This window comes from Callithrix jacchus, chromosome X, assembly GCF_049354715.1.
Source record: "Callithrix jacchus isolate 240 chromosome X, calJac240_pri, whole genome shotgun sequence".
Taxonomy (NCBI): Eukaryota; Metazoa; Chordata; class Mammalia; order Primates; family Cebidae; genus Callithrix; species Callithrix jacchus.
In genome coordinates this window covers 19,723,794-19,747,032 of record NC_133524.1, presented here as the reverse complement: position 1 = coordinate 19,747,032, position 23,239 = coordinate 19,723,794, and the positions used below count along the sequence as shown (strand labels likewise).

At 37.8% G+C, this 23,239-nt stretch overlaps 1 long non-coding RNA gene across 1 annotated transcript in view; it reads right to left on the bottom strand.

Moving 5' to 3' along the window:
• The window catches only part of LOC118150464 (uncharacterized), a 105,927-nt gene that overhangs the window by 53,359 nt on the left and 29,329 nt on the right, over positions 1–23,239 (bottom strand). The window contains exon 2 of the long non-coding RNA XR_004738594.3: positions 21,050–21,138. This is a non-coding gene — a long non-coding RNA (uncharacterized LOC118150464). The remainder of the gene's footprint in view (positions 1–21,049; positions 21,139–23,239) is intronic.

The following is a 23,239-nucleotide window of genomic DNA, read 5'->3' as shown; positions in this document are numbered from 1 at the left end:
TTTAGTGACCAGTCTCAATTTTAATGGGATATAAAAAGGAAACTTTTTATAAACTTTTCCTACTTTTATCAACCCATGACTGTTGATACGTTCTTTGCCACAAGGTAGCAGGGGCTCTTAACGGTATTTCAGTGTGATCCAAGAACCTCCCAGTGGTTTGTGGTTATTAGAGTTGTGTCATTTTGCTTTCACAGACTTAGTCCTGTTCACCTCTTCTCCATCCACAAACACCAACAGACTTATGGTTCCGCTGGTAAACATTTTTGTGTTTATATATTTTTTTCCTCTGAGAATTTAACTTTTTTATTAGTTGGGCATGGTAGCACATGTCTGTAATCCCAGCTACTTAGGAGGCTGAGGCACAAGAATCACTGGAACCCAGGGGGCAGAGGTTGCAGTGAGCTGAGATCATGCCACTGCACTCTAGCCTGGGAGACAGAGCAAGACCCTGTCTCAGTAAACAAAAATTAACTTTTTGAATAGATATTATATCTACTTATTTCAAACATCTATATATAATATATAAAATATATATAATTTAATATATTATAAATATACAATTTTATATAGAATAAAATATGTTATATATAATATATATGTAAAGGTTATATAGCAGAAGTCTCCTTCCCACTTCCATCTCTCACTTATTCTCCACCCCCCACTCTCCCATAGGTACCATCTTTTAGTATTATATATATCCTTCCAGAGTTGTTACACGCATGCCAACAAATGTAGCCTCTATACACAATGTTCTGAATCCTTCCCTTTGATAATGCATCCTGGAGAGTTTTACACGTCAGTACATACAGACCCTCCTCATTGCCTTGCTTTAGCTGTATGGGTTCCATTGCACAAGTGTACCATAACTTATGTAACCAGTTTCCAACTGATGGGCATCTGAGTGGTTTTCATGTACTTGCTGTTACAAATAGTGCTTGAATAATACTGTACTTAAATCATTTTAGACATAAAGGATGTACGTTAGGTGAAATTCCCAAAAGTTGGATTACTGGATGAAATGATAGTATACACCTGTAATTTAATAGATATTGCCAAATTGCCCTCTACAGGGGTCAAGCAGATTTAATATATGAGGATGTCTGTTTCCCACAGCCTAATAAGATGTGCTATGGATTTTTGCCAATCTAATAAGCAAAAAGTGGTATCTGAGTATAATTTTAATTTGCTTTTTTTTTTTTTTTACAAGTGAGGCTGAGCACTTTGTCGCATATTTAAGAACCATCTGCCATTCCTGTTTTCTTGGTATCTTTTTATAGACTTAGCACCTCTTACTATTGTAGTGGGGGTTTTTCCTTTGAAATTCTGAAATAACTCAGCCAAAAGTACATAAAACTTAAATAGGAAACATAATGAAACATTATAAAGTAGACACCTGTCTAAATATCATTTGGGTTAAAAAAAGGAAACAAGGACATTTTAAGCATCCAAGCCCTCCTTACTATTTCCTTTCTTTTGCCCTAAAAGGAACCTGGCCTTTAATACAATCACTTTCTCACTTTCATATAATTTCATCATCTATGTGGTAATTTAGCCTGACCTGTTTTGGAACATTCTGTAAAAGGAAACATATTGTACAGATCCTTCTGTGAGAATGCAAAAGATTGCTTTGTGCCATTCATTGGGTTGTTCATGTCGCTCTAGTTCATTTTTATTGATCTGCAGTATTCCACTGTAAGAATATACCACTTTAATGTATCATTTTATTGTTGATGGAAATTTGGGTGGTTTCCAGTCTGGGGCTATGATGAACAATGCTGCTATTCTTTTACTTGGGTCCTGGTACACAAGTGGGCAAGTTTCTGAACAGTTTGTTTATAATCTGGGGAAAGTATAAATCTTCGTCTTTAGAAGACAATGACAAACTGTACTTTTTAAAGTGCCACAGTTGTGGCAATTTACAGTCATGCCCCTGGTTATGAGGGTTCTCTTTATTCTTTATCTTTGTGAACATGATATTGTCAGACTGCCATTTTTGCCAGTCTTGCAGGGGTATAATATTTAATTTTGACTTTAATTTGTATTTCTCTGATAACCCATGAAATTGAGGATCTTTATTGGGTGTTTGTATTTTATTTTGTGAAATGCTATGGATATTTTGCCCATTTTTGAAGAGTTGTCTTTTTCTTATTTAAAAAAATCTTCATGAAGACAATTAATATTTATTATTATATATCTTGAGAATTTCATTCCTAGGTAGTGGAGAACTTTTATTACTTATTAAGCATGGTCATTCCTTTTTTCTTTGGATGTATTACTGCTTATTAAATTTTTACCCTGCTGCTTTACTAAAATCTGTTAGTATTTGTAATCATTTTTCAGTTGATTCTTTTGATAGTTTACCTCTTCCCAATTATTATAATTATTATACTTCTGTTTTCTTTCCCCAGCTAATTGTGCTCAATTGTACCTCAAATAGAGTGACAAATAATGGTTTTCTTTGTCTTGATCTTGACTTTAGTGAGAAAGGCTCTAATGTTTTTCCGTTTAAGTAATATGCTGGCTTTTGGCCAAAGATAGCTATGTGTATGTGTGCACATCTTAAAGAGTCTATATCTTCCTATTTTTTATGTGTATTTTTTTCTACCAAAAATAGTGGCTAATTTCTACTACTTTTTCAGTGTCTAGAGAGAGGATCACTTCATCTCCCACCAGATCTATTATTATGACAAACGATATTTTAAAAATTAACCAATGTTGAATTTTTCTTAATCCTGAGTAAACTGTAGTTAGTCATTGGATCAATATGCTACTCAGTTGTTTGCTCATACCTTATTCAAAATTTTTGACTGAAATACATAATTGAGATTGGACTGTTATACTATATGTATTTGAAATGTTTATCAGATTTTAGTCCAACTTATATATACAAAATTTAATTTTTTTCTATAGTCTATAGCAATTTGAATAGCATTAGCATTATCAGATTTTTTTTTAAAAAAAGAGTTGGTATGATTACCTCCTTTTATTTTCAGCTTAATTGAAGTTAACTGATATAAACATAAATTGCACATATTTCAAAAGTATAATTTGATGCATTTTAACATATGTGTATGTATATATATTTATATATATACACATTGGTTTCATAGGTGTATTTTACATATATATATATATATGAACCCATCAGCACAATTGAAATAACAAATATATCCTCACGATCCTTTGTAACGTCTCCCTTCCCCTATCCCTTCATCCATTCACAATGACTGATCTGCTGCTTTTCACTACTTAATAGTTTACTTTTGCTAGAGTTTTACATAAATGAAATCTTTGGTGTCTGGATTCTTTCATTGCACTGACCAGTTATTTTGGGATTCATCCATGTTGCTATGTGTATCAATAGTTTATTCCTTCTTGTTCCTGAATAATACTCCATAACTTGTCTATCCGTTGACTTTTGTTGTGGGATATTTGAGTTGTTTCTAGTTCGGGGCTATTACAGATAAAGCTATTATGAATGTTACTGTATAAGCCTTCATATAGACATATGGTTTCATTTCTCTTGGGCAAATACCTAGGAGGTGAATTTCTGTGTGGTTTTCTTGGTATGTGTTTAACTTTATAAGAAACCACCAAACTCTTTTCCAAAGTCATTGCACCATTTTCCATTCCCACCAGCAGCAGTATGAGAGTTTCTGGTGTGCCACCTCCTTGCCAACACAGCTTTTAAAATTTAGCTATTCTAATATGCATGCATGATGTTATAGGGTGAATTGTGTCCCCCTCGCCACAAATCCATACGCTGAAGGCCTAACCTCTAGCATGTTAGAATTTGACCTTACTTGGAGATAGGATCAGATGTAATCAAGTTAAAATGAGATCATTAGGGTGTGCCCTGATCCAATATGACTTGTGTCCTTAAAAAAAGGGAGAAAAATGGTGGCACATGCCTGTAATCCCAGCTACTTGGGGGGCTGATGCAGGAGGATTGCCTGAGCCTAGGAGGTGGAGGCTGCAGTGAGCCCTGGTCATGCTACTGCACTCCAGCATGGGCAACAGAGTGAGACACTGTCTTAAAAAATAACAATAAGTAGAGGGAATTTGGACACAGAAATAATTATGTATAGAGGGAAGATCATCTGAAGAGACGTAAGTAGAAGATGGCCATCTACAAGCCAAGGAGAGAGACCTCGAACAGATCTTTCTTCACTGCCCTCAGAAGAAACCAACCCAGCAGACACGTTGACCTTGGAATTCCAGCCTCCAGAACTATGAGAAAATAAACTTCTGCTGTTTAAGCCATTCAGTCTGTGGTGTTTTGTTATGGCAGCCTTAGCTAATTAATATAGCATCTCATTGAGTTTTAATTTACATTTCCATAAAGATCATTGATGTTGAGAATATTTTCATTGCTTATTTGCTATCTTTATATTTTCTCTAGTAAAGTATCTGCTCAAATTTTTTTTTGCCAGTTTTTAAATTGTATTGCTTGTCTTCTTATTGAGGTATGACAGTTTCTTCACGTTTTATATTCAAGTGCTTTGTCAGGTATATGTCTTGCAACTATCTTCTCCCAGACTGTGGCTTGCCTTTTCATCTTCATCTTTGTAGCTGACTTTTTTTTTTTTTTTTTTTTTTTTTTTTTTTTTTGAGACTGAGTCTTGCTCTGTTGCCAGGCTGGAGTGCAATGGCAGGATCCCGGCCCACTGCAACCTCCACCTCCTGGGTTCAATGGATTCTCCAGCCTCAACCTCCAAAGTAGCTGGGATTACAGGCATATACCACCACGCCCAGGTAATTTTTGTAATTTCAGTAGAGACAGCGTTTTGCCATGTTAGCCAGGCTGGTCTCAAACTCCCAACCTCAGGTGATCCTCCCACCTCAGCCTCCCAAAGTACTGAGATTACAGGCATGAGCCACCATGCCCGGCCATAGCTGACTTTTAGAATAGTTTTTCATTTTGATTAAGTTCAATTTATCAAAATATTTTGTGCTTTTAACATCCCATTAAGAAGTCTATGGAACCAGGCATGGTGGCATGTCTCTCCCTGCTACTCTGGAGGCTGAGGTGGTAGGATTACTTGAGCCCGGAAGTGTGAGTCCAGTCTGTGCGACATAGTAAGATCTCTTCTCTTAAGTTTTAAAAAAGAGAAAAAATATTTTTTAACAAAAATTCTTTGCCTACAATTGTCCCATACTTTCTTCTAGAAGTATTATAATTTTAACTCTTATATTTTTTACTTAAATGCTACATATGATATGATGTAAAAGTTGCAAGTTTTTTGTTACATATGGCTGGTTTAATTGTTTCAGCTCTATTTGTTGAAAAGATTATTCTTTCCGCATTTAGCTGACTTGGCACTTACTTTTTGAAAATTAATAGATGTTTTATATGTGACTTTATTCTGGACTATTCTGGTTCCATTGATCTAAAAGTATATATTAGCCTTACTGCATTGTCTTCCCTTACTTTAACTTTATAACAAGTCTTGAAATCAGGTAATGTAAGTCTTTCAGCTTTGTTCTTTTTTCAAAATTGTTTTGAGTATTCTAGGTCATTTGAGCTTCAATATGCATTTTAGAATCAGCCTGTCAACTTCTGCAAAAAAGCCTGCTGAGATTTTGATTGAGATTGTCCTGAATCTCTAAATGAATTTGGGAACAGATGACATCTTAACAGTATTGAGCCTTCTAATCCATGAACACAGTGTATAGCTCCTCATTCATTCTTTTCTTTCAGAAATGTTTTATAATTTTTACTGTATAAATCACTGGTCAAATTTATCACTAAGGACTTCATATTTTTGGTGGTATTACAAGTGGCATCTTTTAAATTTCAGTTTTTGATGGCTTGTGGCTAGTATATAGAGATAAAATTAGTTGGCAATCATTTCTAGTTTGATTTTTTGTAGATTCCCTAGGATATAGATGATTATATTGCCTATTAATCAAGACAATGTCAATTCTTCCTTTCTAATCTATATGCCTTTAATTTCTTTTAATTGCTTTAAAGTATGGGTTAAGACATTCAGTCCAATGTAGAATAGGAATATTAAAAGTGGACATTTTTGCATTGTTTATAATCCTTTGGGGAAAGCATTCAGTCTTTCACCATAAAGTTAAAGATTGTAGGTTTTTGTAGAGGTCCTTTATCGGGCTTAGTATGCCGCACACTATTCCTAGTTTTCTGAGAGCTTTTAGGAATGCATGCTGAATATTGTCAAATGACTGGGTTTTTTTGCATCTATTGAGATAATATGTTTCTTCTTAATCTGTTAATATAATAAATTATAATTGATTGGTTTTCAAATGTTAAACCAACATTGTTTTTCTGGAATAAATCCCACTTAGTCATGCTGTATTATTCTTTTTACATATTATTGGATTCAACTTGTTCAAATTTTAAGTTTTGTGTCTATATTCATGTGATATTCATATGAGATATTGGCCTATAGTTTTCTGTGTTTTGTTGTTTTTGTTGTTTTGTCTGCTTTGGGTATCAGGGTAATGCTGGCCTCATAGAATAAGTTAGAAAGTGTTTCTTCTGGCCGGGTACAGTAGGTCACGCCTGTAATCCCAGCACTTTGGGAGGCCAAGACAGGCGGATCATGAGGTCATGAGATTGAGACTATCCTGGCTAACATAAAACCCTGTCTCCACTAAAATCACAAAAAAATTAGCCAGATGCCTGTAGTCCCAGCTACTTGGGAAGATGAGGCAGGAGAATCGCTTGAACGTGGGATGTGGAGGTTGCAGTGAGCCAAGACTGTGCCACTGCACTCCAGCCTGGGCAACAGAGAAAGACTCCATCTCAAAAACAAACAGACAAATAAATAAATAAATAATTTCTTCTTTATTTTCTGGACTATTATGTGTAGAATTTCCCATTGAGGGCATCTGGGCCTGGAGTTTTCTTGGTGGAAAGGGTTTTAACCACAAATTTAATTTATTTAATAGATAAAGGGAAACTTGGGCTATCTACTTCTTCAATGATTAAACTATCAGAGCTCACTAAAGGAATTTGCCCGTTACATCTTAGTTGTCTAAGTTATTAGTATAAAATTGTTTTTAATATTCCATTATCAACTATTTAATGTCTATTAGTTCTATAGTGAGTTTCCCTCTGTTATTACTGGTTCTGATTGTTTTCTTTCTGCTTTCCTAATTGATTTAATGAAGGATTTATCAATTTTCTTTATTAATGTTTTCAAATAATAGCTTTTAGTTCCATTGATTTTTCTGTTTTATTTTTATGTTTTCTGTCTCATTGGTTTCTGCTCTCTATTACTTAAGGTAGAAACTTAAGCCAATTATAAAAAAATTCTTCTTTTCTAATATAAGCATTAAATGCTAAATCATAAATGTTCTTTCACCTGCATACCATAAACTTTGATATGTTATCTTTTCATTTTCATTCAGTTCAAAATACTTTTTAACATCCTTTGCTTTTTTCCCTCAGCCATTAGCTATATAAAAGTATATTGTTTAATTTTTAAATATTTGGAGATTTTCTAGATATTTATTATTGATTTCTAATTCCACTGTAGTCAGAGAACATACTTTGAATAAGAATCATTTTAATTTTATTGAGACTTGTTTTATGGCCCTGTATTAATCATGTCTTTTTTTATTATTAATTTATTAATTTATTTTTATTTTTTATTTTATTTATTTATTTTTTAAAAATTTTTATTGCATTTTAGGTTTTGGGGTACATGTGCAGAACGTGCAAGACAGTTGCATAGGTACACACATGGCAGTGTGTTTTGCTTCCTTTCTCCCCTTCACCCACATTTGTCATTTTTCCCCAGGCTATCCCTCCCCAGCTCCCCCTGCCAATCATGTCTTTTTAATCTGTATTTTATTTTGAGACAGGATCTCACTGTGTTGCCCAGGCTGGAGTACAGTAGCACAATCTTGGCTCACTGCAGCTTTAACCTCCCAGGCTCAACCATTCCTCCCACTTCAGCCTGTGAGTAGCTGGGACTATAGGTGGGGGCCACCACATCTGGCTAATTTTTTTTTTTTTTTGTATTTTTTGTTAGCGACAAGGTTTTACTTCGCTGCCCACTAGGCTGGTCTCAAACTCTTGAGCTCAAGCAATCTGCCTGCCTCAGCCTCCCAAAGTGCTGTGATTACAGGCATGAGCTACCACGCCCAGACTCTTCTGTATTTTTGATGCTTTGACATTTTAGGGCCTTGTTGACCCTAGAGGAGCCACCACTACCAGGGCTAGGTAGTTCCTAGAGATAGCAAACAACTAGCCTGGGACTGTGCTTTTCATATGCAAACCAACCAATCCAGAGCCCATACCCCAACCACCTTTATGGAGCGCTTACAATCCAGGCCACTGTGCCCATCTGCCCTAGCCATCCCAGGGCCAGGTACCAGAAAACTAGGGACAGACAACTACTATGGCCAGAGCAGGCCGAAATTATTTAAATTAGCCAGTTTTAAGCCTGCTTGCCCTGTCTCGTTCCTCCTCAAGGAAACCCACAATAAAGGTCCTTGCACACAGTTCCTACCTCTCCCTGGGCCTTCTGACTGACCCTGGCATTTCCCTGTATAGTCCCCTGTGGCATGAATTTTAAAACAGGCTCAGAATGGGGTCCATCTTGCTAAAAGGTTCCATGTATACTTGAAAATAATGTACATTCTGCTGTTGTTGGGTAGAATGTTTTATAATATCAATTAGGTCAAGTGGGTTGACAGTGTTTTTCAATTCTACATACTTATTGATTTTATATGTCTACCAGTTCTATCAACTATTGAGGTAGGTATGTTGAAATCTCTGACCATAATTGTAGAATTTTCTATTTTTCCAGTTCTATAAGTTTTACCTTGAGTATTTTGCAACTCTGTTATTAGGTATATAAACATCTAGGGTTTTTATGTCCTCCTGATAAATAATGCTAAATAAACAATTAGGATTATGTCCTCTTTGATCATTATGAAAAAGCCCTCTCTATCTCTGGGAACAGTCCTTGCTTTGAAATCAACTTCAATATTAATATAGAAACTTTGGTGATTATTCTATCTTTTCCCTTCCAGTGATTCTTTCTCTAGACTTGGGTAGTCCCTTTATACATATACACACGTGAGTACTTAGCTAAAGATTTGAGAGGAATTCTCTGCAAATCTCTGGAGCCCTCTCTCCATGTAGCTTTCTCTTTTATGTTACCTCCATTCTATCTACCTTGGCTACTCTGCATACTGAATTCTGTGTCCTCAAATCAGGGAGACTGCCACACATAACTGGCTACATAATTACAAAGCCTAATGCAAAATAAAATGCAGGGCCTTTGTTCCTAAATTACTAAGATTTCCAAGACAGTAACAGCCAAACATTAAATCAAGCTTGGGGACCTTCTGAACATAGGAACCTGTGTGTCTGCACAGGTTGCACACTGTATTAATCCATTGTCACTGCTTCATATTACTGCTATGAAGAAATACCCGAGACTGGGTAATTTATAAAGGAAAGAGGTTTAATTGATTCACAGTTCCACATTGCTGGGGAAGCCTCAGAAAAACTACAATCATGGTGGAAGGCAAAGAAGAAGCAGGCACCTTTTCACGGGGTGGGAGAATGGAGTGAGAGCAAGCAGGGGAAATCCCAGATGCTTATAAAACCATCAGATCTTGTGAGAACTCACTCACTATCATGAGAACAGCATGGGGGGAAACTGCCCCCATGATTCAATTATCTCCTACTGAGTCCCTTCCACAACACATGGGGATTATGGGGATTACAATTCGAGGTGAGATTTAGGTAGGGACACAAAGCCAAACCATATCACATACCTATGTAGCTGGCTTTGCCATTGAGTTTTGGTTGAGTTCCCCCATCCAAATGAAGAAACACAGTATTAAAATCTACTATGAACTTGCATTGCGGTTGATGTATAATAAACACAAAAATAGTTTCTCCTCTTGTGAAATTTACAAGACCACTGAGGAGACAAGATAGTCTAGTAAAAAGTTAAATCGCAACATCAGGCAGTATGATATTAGTGGCCGACCCAGTGGTGAAGTGGGTGGTTTGACTAGGTTTCAAGTTGTAGGACTTGAGTGGGAATCTGAAGGAAGAATAGGATTTAGGAAGGCTTAGAGATGGTAGAAAATTCAAGGCAGAAGTGAAGATAAAACCTGACAGGAAAGTAATATTTATCCTGGATGACATGTCAGACATATCAGCCATCTCATTTGATACTTAGAGTACTAATCCATCAGAATAGAGGTAGGTATTAATATTCTCACTTTAAAGACAGGAAAATCAGTATTAAGAAAGATTAAGAGACCTGATCAAGCTCACATGGTTAATAAATGGATCATATAGCTAATAAATGGCCAAATGGGGAGTGAGAATAAACTTAATGTATGCTTTTTCTACTTTGCCACTCTATTAGGAATAATAACATGGACAAAATTTAGAGATGAGAATTGGAGTCATTCTGAAGTTATCAAGTAGACAGGGTCAGCTGGACCAAAGAGCAAGTGTAGAAAAGTAGTAGAAGTATAAAAGAAGTATAAAACTTTGGATCAGATTATAAAAAGCTTCAAATAATAGACTTAAAGTTTAGACTGCCTTTTATGGATAAGGGAAAAGTACTGCTAATTGAGAGTAAATAATTTTTTATTTCTTTCCAAAATATATATGTATGGAATGGTAAAAAGTAAGTTCCCTGAAATCATAGGTATCTTTTTGTACTTAATGAAAGTGTTAAGGGCCATATCTGCATCGTCAGTCAACAAGCACAGTGATGATATATTCCACCCCCAAAAAACCTTTCATCTTCTATGTTTATCTCTTAAGAAAAGAGAATGGAGCAAGATGGCAGAATAGGACTCTTCAGTGATCATTCCCTAGCAGAAACACCAAGTTGAACAACCATCCACGTACAGAAATACCTTCATGAGAGCTTAAAAAACCAGGTAAAAGATCATACTACCTGGTTATAGCATAATAATAAGAAAAGGTGCATTGAAGAGTGTAGAAAGAACAGTTTTACATTACCTGTGTCACCTCTCCTCGAAATCCAGGCACCACAGAGTAAAGAGAGATACTGTCTGCTTGGGGGAAAGAGAAGAAAGTAAGTATAGGATTTTGCCTTGGGCCTTTATACAGGGCCTACCACTGTAAAATTGGCACCAGGCATATCCCCACAGCTCCTGACTCCAGGCCAGTACATGTAGACTGAGCCTCCAGACCTGCCCTAGAGGCAGGTGGGAACCCACAGCCCGTGCAAGGTAGATCCAATCTGCAGTCTATATCACTGGTAACCAACTATAGTGACCTTGAGCTTCAGACAAACCTCAACAGTAGGCAAGCCACGGTGGCCATTGGGCTTCAGGAGCATCTAAGCTGCACCAGCCTCAGTTCCACGGAATTCCAGCCTAGTGCCACACTGGCCATAGTGGACTTAGGGCACCTCCTAGTGTTGCAATGGCCACAGCAATCCTGAGCATAAGGAGCACACCAGATGGTCTGCCCAGAATCTGGACAGGCACTGTTGAAGGGCATTTCCAGACAAAGCCAGCCTACAAAGATTGGAATAAGCACCTACTTCTTTCTTCAAATGCACAGACATCAATGCACAGCCACAGGGATCAAGAACAATTATGTAACATGACATCACCAGAGAAACAAAATAAAGTGCCAGTGACCAACCCTAAAGAGATGGAGATCTAAACTGGCTGGCAATTTAAAATAACTGTTTTAAAGAAGTTCAGTGAACTTTAAGAAAATAAAGAGAAACAATTCAAAGAAATTAGGGAAACAATAAGTGACCAGAATGAGAAATTTAACAAAGAGATTGAAATAATAATTTAAAAGATAAACAAAACTCCTGGAGCCAAAAAATACAATGAACAAAATGAAAAATGCAAATAGAGTTCATCAATCAACAGAATTGATCAAGCAGAAGAAAGAATTTGTAAACTCAAAAATTATTTTTAAATATGCAGTTAGAAAAGAAAAAAAGAATGAAAAGGAATGAAGAATACTTATAACACTTATAGGACAACATCAAAAGACCAAATTTTTGAGTCATTGGAGTTCAGGAGGCAGAAAGAAGAAAAACATAAAGGGATGAAAAGCTCATTTAAAGAAATAATAGAAGAAAAATTCCAAACCTGAAAAAAAATGTAAATATCCAAGGTACAGGAAGGTTAAAGGTCTCCAATCAAATTCAATCCAAGTAAGACTACCCCAAGACATAATGTAATCAAGCTGTCAAAAATCAAAGAGAAGATTCTGAAAGCAGAAAGAGAAAAGGAGTAAATAACATATAAGGGGGTTCCAGTATGTCTAGCAGCAAACTTCTCAGCAGAAACCTTATAAGCCAGGGGAGTATGGGATGTTATATTTGAAGTGATAAAACATTAAAAAAAACTGCCAACCAAAAATACTGTGCTCAGAAAAGCCATCCTTAAGAAATGAAGGAGAAATTAAGACTTTCATAGGCAAATAGAAGCTGAGAGAATATATCACCACCAAACCTGTCTTACAAGAAATGCTAAAGATTGTATACTAGTGGTGGAAATATCAATTATTACAACTTCTATGGAAAACATTATGATAATTTATTAAAGAACTAAAAGCCGATCTACTGTTGATTCAGCAATCTCACTACTGGGTACCCAAAGGAAAAGAAGCCATTAGATAAAAAAGACACTTGTACACGTATGTTTATCACAGCACAATTCACAATGGAAAAGCTATGAAACCAACCAGTGTGGCCATCGACCAATGAGTGGATAAAGAAAACACAGTGTATATACATATATATACACATACACATACACACACACACCATGGACTACTACTCAGCCATAAAAAAAGAATAAAATAATATCTTTTGCAGAAACTTGGTTGGAGCTAGAGACCATTAGTAACTCGGGAATAGAAAACCAACTACCTTATGTTCTTACTTACAAGTGGGAGCTAAGCTATAGGTATGCAAAGGCATGCAGAGTGATATAATGGGCTTTAGAGACTCAGAGCAGGGAGGGTGGGGGTGGGGGATAAAAAACTACATATTGGGTACAGTGTACACTACTCAGGTGATGGGTACAATAAAATCTCAGACTTCACTACTATACAATTTATCCATGTAACTAAAAACCACTTGTACCCACAAAAACTACTGAAATAAACAGATTTCTTTTTCTTTTCTTTTTTTAAGACAGAGTATTGCTCTGTTACCCAGGCTGGAGTGCAGTGGCACAATCTTGGCTCACTGCAACCTCTGCCTCCTAGGTTCAAGTGATTCTCATACCTCAGCTTCCTGAGTAGCTGGAATTGCAGGCACCCACCACCATGCCTGGCTAATTTTTGTATTTTTAGTAGAGATGGGGTTTCACCAGGTTGGCCAGGCTGATCTCAAACTCCTGACCTCAAGTGATTTGCCTACACTGGCCTCCCAAAGTGCTGGAATTACAGGTGTGAGCCACCGTGCCTAGCCAGAAACAAAAAGATGTCTTTTTAAAAAAAGCAAAGGACTTTGGAGAGGTCAATTTAAGACTGGGCCCTCTAAATGGGTACTTGTGAAGAAGGTGGCTCATGTGGTCTCCTGGGCATTAATTTTATTGGAGAGGATTCTCTTGATTAGGGAAACCAGTTACACTGAGCTTTTATCACTTGTAGAAGAGATCAAAATGGGCATGCGTGCATGTAAGGGCAGCTTCTCCTCAAATGTTATTTGCTTAAATATGTACCCTGCTCAGGATTTTAATATTAATAAAATTGATCAGAATCAGTCATGAGAGTGCGATAAGATAACTTTCCATTCTAGATAGAAGTATTTCTGGGTGGTTTTTCGTGGCTACAGGTGATGCTATAATAATTTATTGGTAACAACTGGTCTTTAAACAATTAGAAAATATTCAGTGTTATCACCTTAATTTTAAATATTTTTATTGCCTTATTAAATTATGCTTTTTATTTAAGAAAGAAAAAATGCTAAATGGAATTCATCAAGCTGAAAGATAAGAATGTTAATGAGTAACAGAAAAACATTTAAAAAGACTAAACTCACTGGTAAATATAAGTACACAGTCAAATTCAGAATACTCTAATAATGTAATGATGGTATATAAATTACTTACATCTTTAGTATGAGTGTTAAAAGAGAAAACTATTAAAAATAATAACTATAATAATTTGTTAAGTGATATGCAATATAGAAAGATGTAAATAATGGTATCAAAAATTAAAAATGTGGGTGAGGGGAGTAGAGTAAAAGTATAAAGTTGGGGTTGTTTTCCAATCAAAGTTGTTATCAGCTTAAAATAACCTGTTATATTTTTTGTAAGTCTTACGGCAGCCACAACCCAAAAACCGATAGTACATACACTAAAAACAGAAAGCAAGGAATCAAAACACATCACTAGAAGAAAATCCCAATCACAAAGGAAGACAGGAAGAAAGGAACAAAGAATCCACAAAACAGCTAGAAAATAAAATCAACAAAATGGCAATAGTAAGTCCTTACCTAGCAGTAATAACCTTGAATGTAAATGGGTTAAATAGCTGAATGGATAAAAATAAAGGCCCAATTATATGCTGTCTACAAGAAACTCACTTCACCCGTAAGGGCACACATAGACAAAAAAGATACTTCATGCAAATGGAAAACAAAAGAGAATGGGAGTAGCTATACTTAGATAAAATAGACCTTAAGTCAAAAACTAAAAAGAGACAAAGGAGGTCACTGTATAATGATAAAGGGGTTAATTCAGCAACAGGATATAACAATTGTAAACATATATGCATGGAACATCACAGCACCTAAATATATAAAGCAAATAGATCCAGAGAAGCAGAGTACAAAACAATAATAGAAAAGCTACATTTATTTTTTTCTTTTCCTGCACACTTCATTTTTCTCCCCCAAATAGAAAGCTCTGTTTTATAGATTATTCTTGTTCTATTCTTCATTTTGGCTTTATAAAATGAACATCTGGAATTTTCCTGGATTGTTATATTCTTGAAATAAAAATGTATTAAAAAGATTCATTGTGGCTCCAAGGGTAATTTATTATTTTGTTTGACGTGCTTTCAAGTTGGTGGAACACTTATCATTGTCCCATGTAAATTTAGGATTTCAATCCTGATTTAAGCCCTTCCACTGCCAAATATAATCTTGTTGACATGAAATTCATCAAGCATGTATATAGAAATACCTTATTGCTGTGTTAAACTGGATGTACATTGCTGTCATTTTCAAGGTGAACTAGTGGGAAAACTGTTAGTTCACCTAGAAATGAAAATTCCTTAAAAGTTCCATCTGCTTGGCCGGGCACGGTGGCTCAAGCCTGTAATCCCAGCACTTTGGGAGGCCGAGGCGGGTGGATCACGAGGTCAAGAGTTTGAGACCATCCTGGTCAACACGGTGAAACCCTGACTCTACTAAAAATATAAAAAATTAGCTGGGCGTGGTGGCATGTGCCTGTAATCCCAGCTACTAGGGAGGCTGAGGCAGGAGAATTGCCTGAACCCAGGAGGCGGAGGTTGCGGTGAGCCGAGATCGCGCCATTGCACTCCAGCCTGGGCAACAAGAGCAAAACTCCGTCTCAAAAAAAAAAAAAAGCCAAGTCGAATGAAACAAAACCAATATACTTTGTAGATGAAAATATATTCTCTGGTCTTTCTTATTTCTATCAGCATAGATTGGTTTTGTCTGTTCTAGGATTTTGTATAAATAGTATTGTATAATGTGTATTCTTGTGTCTTTTTTTGTTGTTATTGTTGTTTTTACTCAGCATAATGTAAGATTCATCCATGCTATGGGTGAGAGTAGTATTTAATTGTTTAATTGTATGGATGTGTCCATTTGTGTATCCATTCTCCTGTTGATAGTTGATGTTTCCAGTTTGGGGCTAGTATGAATAAAGCTCCTATGATCATTCTTGCACAAATCTTTCTGGGGACATATTTTTGTTTTTCTTGAGTAAACACCTTGTAGTGAAATTGATGGGTCAAAAGATAGATACATGTTAAACTTTATTGAAACTGCAAAACAGTTTTCCAAAGTGGTTGTATCTTTGTACATCCCCACTAGCAGCTATGAGAATTCCAATTTCTATATGGGCTTGCCAACACTCAGCATTGTCAGTTGTTTTGATTTTAGCCATTCTAGTGGATTCCTAGCAAGTTTTGACACCAAGGGTATCTAAGTGAGTGTGCAGTAGAGTGAGCAAAACTACGTTTTCCAGCTCGGACTTGAGTTTCTTTAAAAGAGAGAACTGTCTTTTGAGAAAGGCCTTTGATAAGCTGCTTTATGCTGCTTTGTTTGGTGGAACACGTATTGTCACAAGTAAATATAGAATTTCAATCCTAATTTAAACCCTTCAACTAATATATAAATATAGAGAGGGAAACCCTTATGCCATAGGTTAGAATGAAATACTAAAGAGATGGTAAATCATCTTGCATAAGAAAGGGACAAGAATTCAGGAGTATAATGAGGACATGTGAGAGAAAAAAAGAGAAAGAGTCAGGAAATATGATAGAGACTGGAGTCCTAGGCAGTAGAAATGGCTGAGGGAACTTTTTAGGCACAAGGAAATGTATTACATTTAAAATGATCTCCGATATGGTGATTCAATATGATCACCTCTAGCTAGATCTAGCCAGATGCCTCAGGGAATTTGTTCTGGGGAGTGGGATGGAGAATGAGGAGAAGGGCCTGGGTCTCCCATTTAAGCCATTCTCAAAGTACAGATGAGAAAAAATAAAGCTCTAAGAGACTAAGCAGCCAAAGGTGGAAACCAAAGGTGGAAATTAGAATTAAAAGAAATTAAAAGGATTTTCAAGAGATTCCAGAAACACTGGAATTTCCCAAGGGGTGTGGAGCTTTCATATGAGCTTTTGTAAATGTTAAGGGACAAGAGTGACACTAGCTGATGGCCAAAACTAGAGTGACCGTACACCCCAGTATAGCTAGGACTTAACTGGCTTAGTTTACTGCCCCAGAGTAATCAGTAATAGTGTCACCTTTCACTCCTAAAGGCGTCCTGGTTTGGATAATACATCAATATGATCACTGTCATCCAGTGATCTCCACTTTGATCACGTATTTAAGTTATCTGGGGACCTTTACAAAATCTTGATGCCTGGGTTTTATCCACCAGAGATTTTGATTCATTTGTCTGCTGCAAGGGCTCTGGGAATCATAAAAGCTCCCAAGCAAATGGGATGCCAAGATTGAGAATCACTGCTTTAGTTATAAGCCACAGAAATAAGGTTCTATAGAGTGGAAATTGTACTTCTGGGAAAGCCAATCAAACGTGGACTGTCATCAAGAGACAGTAATGTTGGGGACCCTCCCATGTGAGACTGCAAAGCAGGTGTTCACTATACGGGAGGCTGACCCCAGAAGCAGAGCCCCTAGGCAGAGGGAAGTAGAGATAGGGAAGCCGAGGACAGGAAAAAAGGAGAATCTAGCTGAAAGATAACCAGACGGGCGAAACCAGATGTCCCCCTGCATTCATGAGGAACAAACTTTTTTGCTACAAGAAACTTGCTTATGAGCACCAAAGATATTATTATCTTCCATAGCCACCTTTCGCTTAGCTGTCAATTTATTGTATAGAATTGATGATTTAGCTACTTATTTTTCTCCTTACCATGACGTCAATCAGACCCTGAAAACTATACAGTAAAGTTTACAGTAACATCTTCCACTTTTCCATCTGAAGGAAAGAAATATTGCAAAATTGAATCTTATATTCCAGCAAAATATTTAAATACCAAATACTCTTTATAAAAACAACAGAAGAGCTGGAATCTTTTGTATAGTATGGCGTTTTCATTGAAACTTACCGAGTTAGGAATTCTACTTTTGAGTTTTAGTAAAGGCATTGGTGTAGCAATATTGAACTGTCCATCTTATATAAATTTCTCCTTTATTTGGCAAAACAAAGATACAGTGCATATACACCAACTTTGAATTTTTGACACATTCTTGACATTACCAAGATGAACTGCTGTGTGCCTGTATCTTTATTAGGGACATCATAAAGGGATTTAAGCAGGAATGGCTAAGGGCCTCCTGTTCTTGCCACATGGAGGATGTCTATTCACTTGTCTTATTGAATGTGAACTAAACGGCAATAGGCACAATTCTGACAGAATTTTCTGATTCCACTTCAATGCTCGCATGCTACATCCTGCCTGGTTTCCCCGAAACTAAAGTCAATTAATTGCCCTTCAATTCCTTCTTTTCTTTTTTTCTCTCGTTTCTTTCTTTCCTTCTTTTTTTTTTTTTTTTTTTTGAGACGGAGTTTTACTTTTGTTACCCAGGATGGAGTGCAATGGCGCGACCTTGGCTCACTGCATCCTCCGCCTCCTGGGTTCAGGCAATTCTCCTGCCTCAGCCTCCTGAGTAGCTGGGATTACAGGCACGCACCACCGTGCCCAGCTAATTTTTAGTAGAGACGGGGTGTCACCATGTTGACCAGGATGGTCTCGATCTCTTGACCTTGGGATCCACCCACCTTGGCCTCCCAAAGTGTTGGGATTATAGGCGTGAGCCACCGTGCCCGGCCTCTTTCCTTCTTTTCTTTCTTGCTTTCTTTCCTTTTTTTCTTTTCTTTCCATTCTTTCCTTTCTTTTCTTTCTCTCTCTTTCCTTTTCTTTTTCATCCCTCCCTTCCTTCCTTTCTTTTCCTTTTTTTTTTTTTTTTAAATAAGAGATCTTACTCTGTCACCCAGGCTGGAGTGCAGTGGCACAATCACAGCCGAATGCAGCCTTGACCTCCTGGGCTCAAGCAATCCTCCCACCTCAGCCTACTGAGTAGCTGTGACTACAGGCACATGCTGCCATGCCTGGCTAATTTTTGTGATTGCATTTAAAAAATTTTTTGAGATGGTGTCTCACTCTGTCACCCAGGCTGGAGTGCAGTGGTGCAATCTCAGCTCACCACAACCTCTGACTCCCATGTTCAAGCGATTCTCATGCCTCAGCCTCCGAAGTAGCTGGGATTACAGGTGTGCACCACCATGCCCAGCTAATTTTTGTATTTTTAGTAGAGACAGGGTTTCACCATGTTGGTCAGGCTGGTCTTGAACTCCTGACCTCAAGTGATCTGCCCGCCTTGACCTCCCAAAGTGCTGGGATTACAGGTGTGAGCCACTGTGCCTGGCCCAATTTTTGTATTTTTAGTAGATACGGGGTTTTGCCATGTTGCCCAGGCTGGTCTTAGAAGTGCAAGGATTACAGGTGTGTGCCACTGCACCCAGCAGACCCGTCTTTATTAGACCAGCTTGTTGTCCCTGCCAATTCTGATATTGGCAGGAGAGATTCTAGCCAGTGTAGTCTAGCTCTCTGAGACATGGCATCAAGTAACCACCGCTGCTAGTTTAGCCTCTACTTTATGTCCTGGTCCTGGTTCTGGTAACTGCGCTTTGGCCTGCATCCAAACGAGGCCCCACCCCGCACATTCCCGGTAGTTGTGGGGGCTGGATCCTCAGCTTCCACATCCTCATCTTGTATAATATCTCAATCATTCTAAGATGCGAGCCTACCTCCAGGCCCATGGCTGACTCCAGTCCAGTGAGTAGGTCCCCTCCCAGCCAGATGTCTGCCACTTAGGTTCCTCTGTCACTCTAGGCAAAGCCTCCTGACCACATTACCAGAAGGCCATCCCTGAAGCTGGGGCTCACCTGGCAATGCTCAAGACAACACAGTAGCCAGATCTGGCCTGATACCCTGGACCAGCTCCCGTGGCGTGCTTTCAGGCATCCTCTGAGCCATGCATGACTGTGTCCAGAGAAAAGACACCATCCATCTCTACATCACAACTGCTGCTTCTCTTTTGCTCCTCACCCCTGTCTCCCCTGCCCCCTTATTCCCTCCCTTGGCTACTGCTGTCCTGTCTCCTAATATACCAGCATACTCAAACACCATTAGGGACCTGGCATCGGGCCAGCCCTACTACTCAGAACCAGACACTCTGTAAGTCCTTAAGGTGATAAACGGCGAACAAAGGAAACAAGACCAGAAACAAAGATTGTTTCTTGCCAAAGCCTATTTCTGAAATAAAAAACACCAACCTGTATTATGATCCTAAGAAGCAAAACATCTTCATCGTAAAGAGGACAGAAAGTACAGAAACACCCAGAGATAATCACTCTCACTGTATTTGGTATATCGAGGACACATCCTTGCATCCTTTTTTCTCTTTTATAGACCCACACATCACACATAAAATTACATATATATTGGAATCACACTGTATACATACTGCATATAATTTATTTTTTACTCAATACTATATCTTAAATCATTTCATCAAATTCTTATAAAACATAATTTTAACAGCTAGCTATATCCCATATTATTCATTATCCCAATGAAACAATATGTTTAATGGATTCTCTATTTTTAGATGGGTTTTTAGTATTTTGATATCGTAGGGAATGCTGTGATGAGGTTCTGCACAAAAGTGTGTATCTTCCTGTGCCTTGCTGATGTTTTTATCAAAACACATTTCAAGAAGCAGAATTTCTGGGTTAAAGGTGTTGCATACTGTTAAGGCTTTTGATACATTATTGCCAAGTAGCAGAAAGGCCATTCCACTTCTCATCCCAAGTGTCTGGGGCTCATTTTGTGTTCTTACTACCACTGGATATTATTGTTTTAAAAATGGAGTTTTTTTCTGAGATGCACACTTCCCAACACATGTGTCAGCTAAAAGAAACAAGATATTGTTATAAAACCACAGTGATAAATACGAAAAAGGAACACATTCTGGAGTATTCAAGCATTGCAACTGCATGACTTTATGCCTGTGGCCAGTTCTTCCAAGGGCTTAAACTGGGAATCCGGTTAAATCAGATACATTTCTCGAATGCAAAATAACTTCTGATTATATTTATAGGTCTATTTTGATAAGCAAATCATCAAATTCCATCAATACAGACCTAAACTGGTTGAAGTCATTGACAATGACTTTACCCATTTTTGTGCCCTTTCCTGATCTTACTGCTCTCAGAATTTGATTTTTAAAAATACAATTAGACAGTAGCCTATCTCCAAGTTCACCAGAGACCTGGAATCCACTTTAAAAGACCTTTCACTTACTAAAAAATGTGGTCATCTTGCGCTTAGTTTTGACTGGTAGAAGAATCTTGGCTAGCCATTGCAGGAAATATTCACATTGTGGAAAGGATCTGGAAGAGGAAAGGAAAAGAAGTTACGATTAATCATGGGGCACATGAGTCAGCTTCATTTTAAGGATTTACTCTGAAGTGGAGAATTCAAAAAACATGGGAAGCCCTAGGGATGAGGAAGGAGAAAACTATTAGTTGTCGGAATAATTTTCTTCAAAGAAAATAATTCCTTTCTACGTGAGCTGCCCTGAAAAACCATCTGAATGTTGAAATTAGCATGCATTTGAGAATGTTCTTTTCATCCCAGATGCTCTGGCTAGATAGATACAAAAAATAGGTGAGTGTTTGGAAAAGCTTGGAGAGCTTCAGAATTTGATATTCAGACAGACCACAGAAAAATGACTCAGATGCAATATGTCAGTATTTCTCCTGAGATTATGGAAGTTCTCTATGAGGGAAGGCTGTTTTCATTTAACACTACATATGAGTATGTTAGTGGTTAGGGCATTAAGATGGGAATTAGGATTTTTTTTCTAGTTTGTCATTAGCTTCCTTGGTGGACTTGGGCAGCTAATTTTGATTTTCCCCAACTTCTATAAAATGCCAAAACAAAAATAATTGAGATGCCAAGAAGATATTTAAGAATACTTTGGCCGTGTGTGGAGGCTCACACCTGTAATCCCAGCACTTTGGGAAGCTGAGATGGGTGGATTGCAAGCTCAGGAGTTCGAGACAAACCTGGCCAATATGGTGAAACTCTGTCTCTACTAAAAATACAAAAATTAGCTAAGCATGGTGGTGGACACCTGTAGTCCCAGCTACTTGGGAGGCTGGGCAGAAGAATTGCTTGAACCTGGGAGGCGGAGGTTGCAGTGAGCCAAGATTGCACCACTGGACTTCATCTAGCCTGGGCAACAGAGTACGATCCTGTCTCAAAAATAAAAAAAGGATACTTTACAGGTACAATGTCCTGAATAATTGCAAATTCACTTATTGAAAACATCTGATGATTGACTCTCAAACTGAGAGAAATAATTCTGCTTTTATATTTGAACAAGCTTTATTGCATACCCTGGATAAAGCAAGTTAATACCATTTCCTAAGACTATAAAAGTTACTGCATTTATTGAATGGTTTTCTGACATCTATTTTTCACACATGACAAGTACTGTTCTTGGCAAGCCCTCAGCAGCATTCCCGGTGAATGGTCTGCCAGGGTAATTTGAGAGTAAATATGTTGAAGTATTATCATCTCCAGAAGGTTTATTTATTAACTAGGTGCTCAAATACAGTGCTACTTTAAGGCCATCTAAATGTTGCTTTAGACTTGATAATTAGGACCCAATTATAATGCTACAGTAGGGGTAGAACCAAAATTTGCCTTGCAGGGAAATAAGGCCATAGCATGCATTCTGCATGTGGTTATTGTGTAAAAAGGGACATGATTCAACTCTAAGTAGAATCCAGAAGTTCTGCAGAAATAGCGTTAATGATAGGCTAGGCATTGGGTTAGTTGCTTCCCATTGTCTCATTTAATTCAAAGTCCCTTAAGTGCATGCTCTTAATTGTGTCCCATGCCACCTCCCCAGTGTGCTGATATATGCGGATGCATACACAGTCCTCTGTATCACAGTGAACCAACTGTCCTGCTTTTAAAGCTGGAAGTGTTATTCTTCCGCTGTCGATGTACACTCCTCATTGCCAATGACATGAGCCAACTCCCAAAAGTGAGCAAAACCTACCAGAGTGTGATTGGTGAGTGGATTATTTCCTAGTAGGCCCTGTGGTTGACAGAATAATGCCCCTCGAAAGATGTCCATGTTCTCATCCCTGGCACCTGTGAATATGTTAAGTTACACAGCCAAGGGGAGTTAAGGTTGTGAATTGGCTGACTTTAAAATGGGAAGATTATTCTGGATTATCCAGGTGGGCCAACAACAGTATCACAAGGGTCCTACAATGTGGAGAGAGTCACTAGAGGAGGTCAGAGTGATGCAATGTGAGGACGCAGATGGCTGTGGCCAGCTTAGAGGATGGAGGGAGGAGCCATGAGCCAAGGAATGCTGGCAGCCCATACACGTTGGAAAATCAAGGAAAGGGATTCACCCTTGGAGCCTCCAGAAGAAACACAACCTTCCCAACACCTTGATTTTAACCCAGA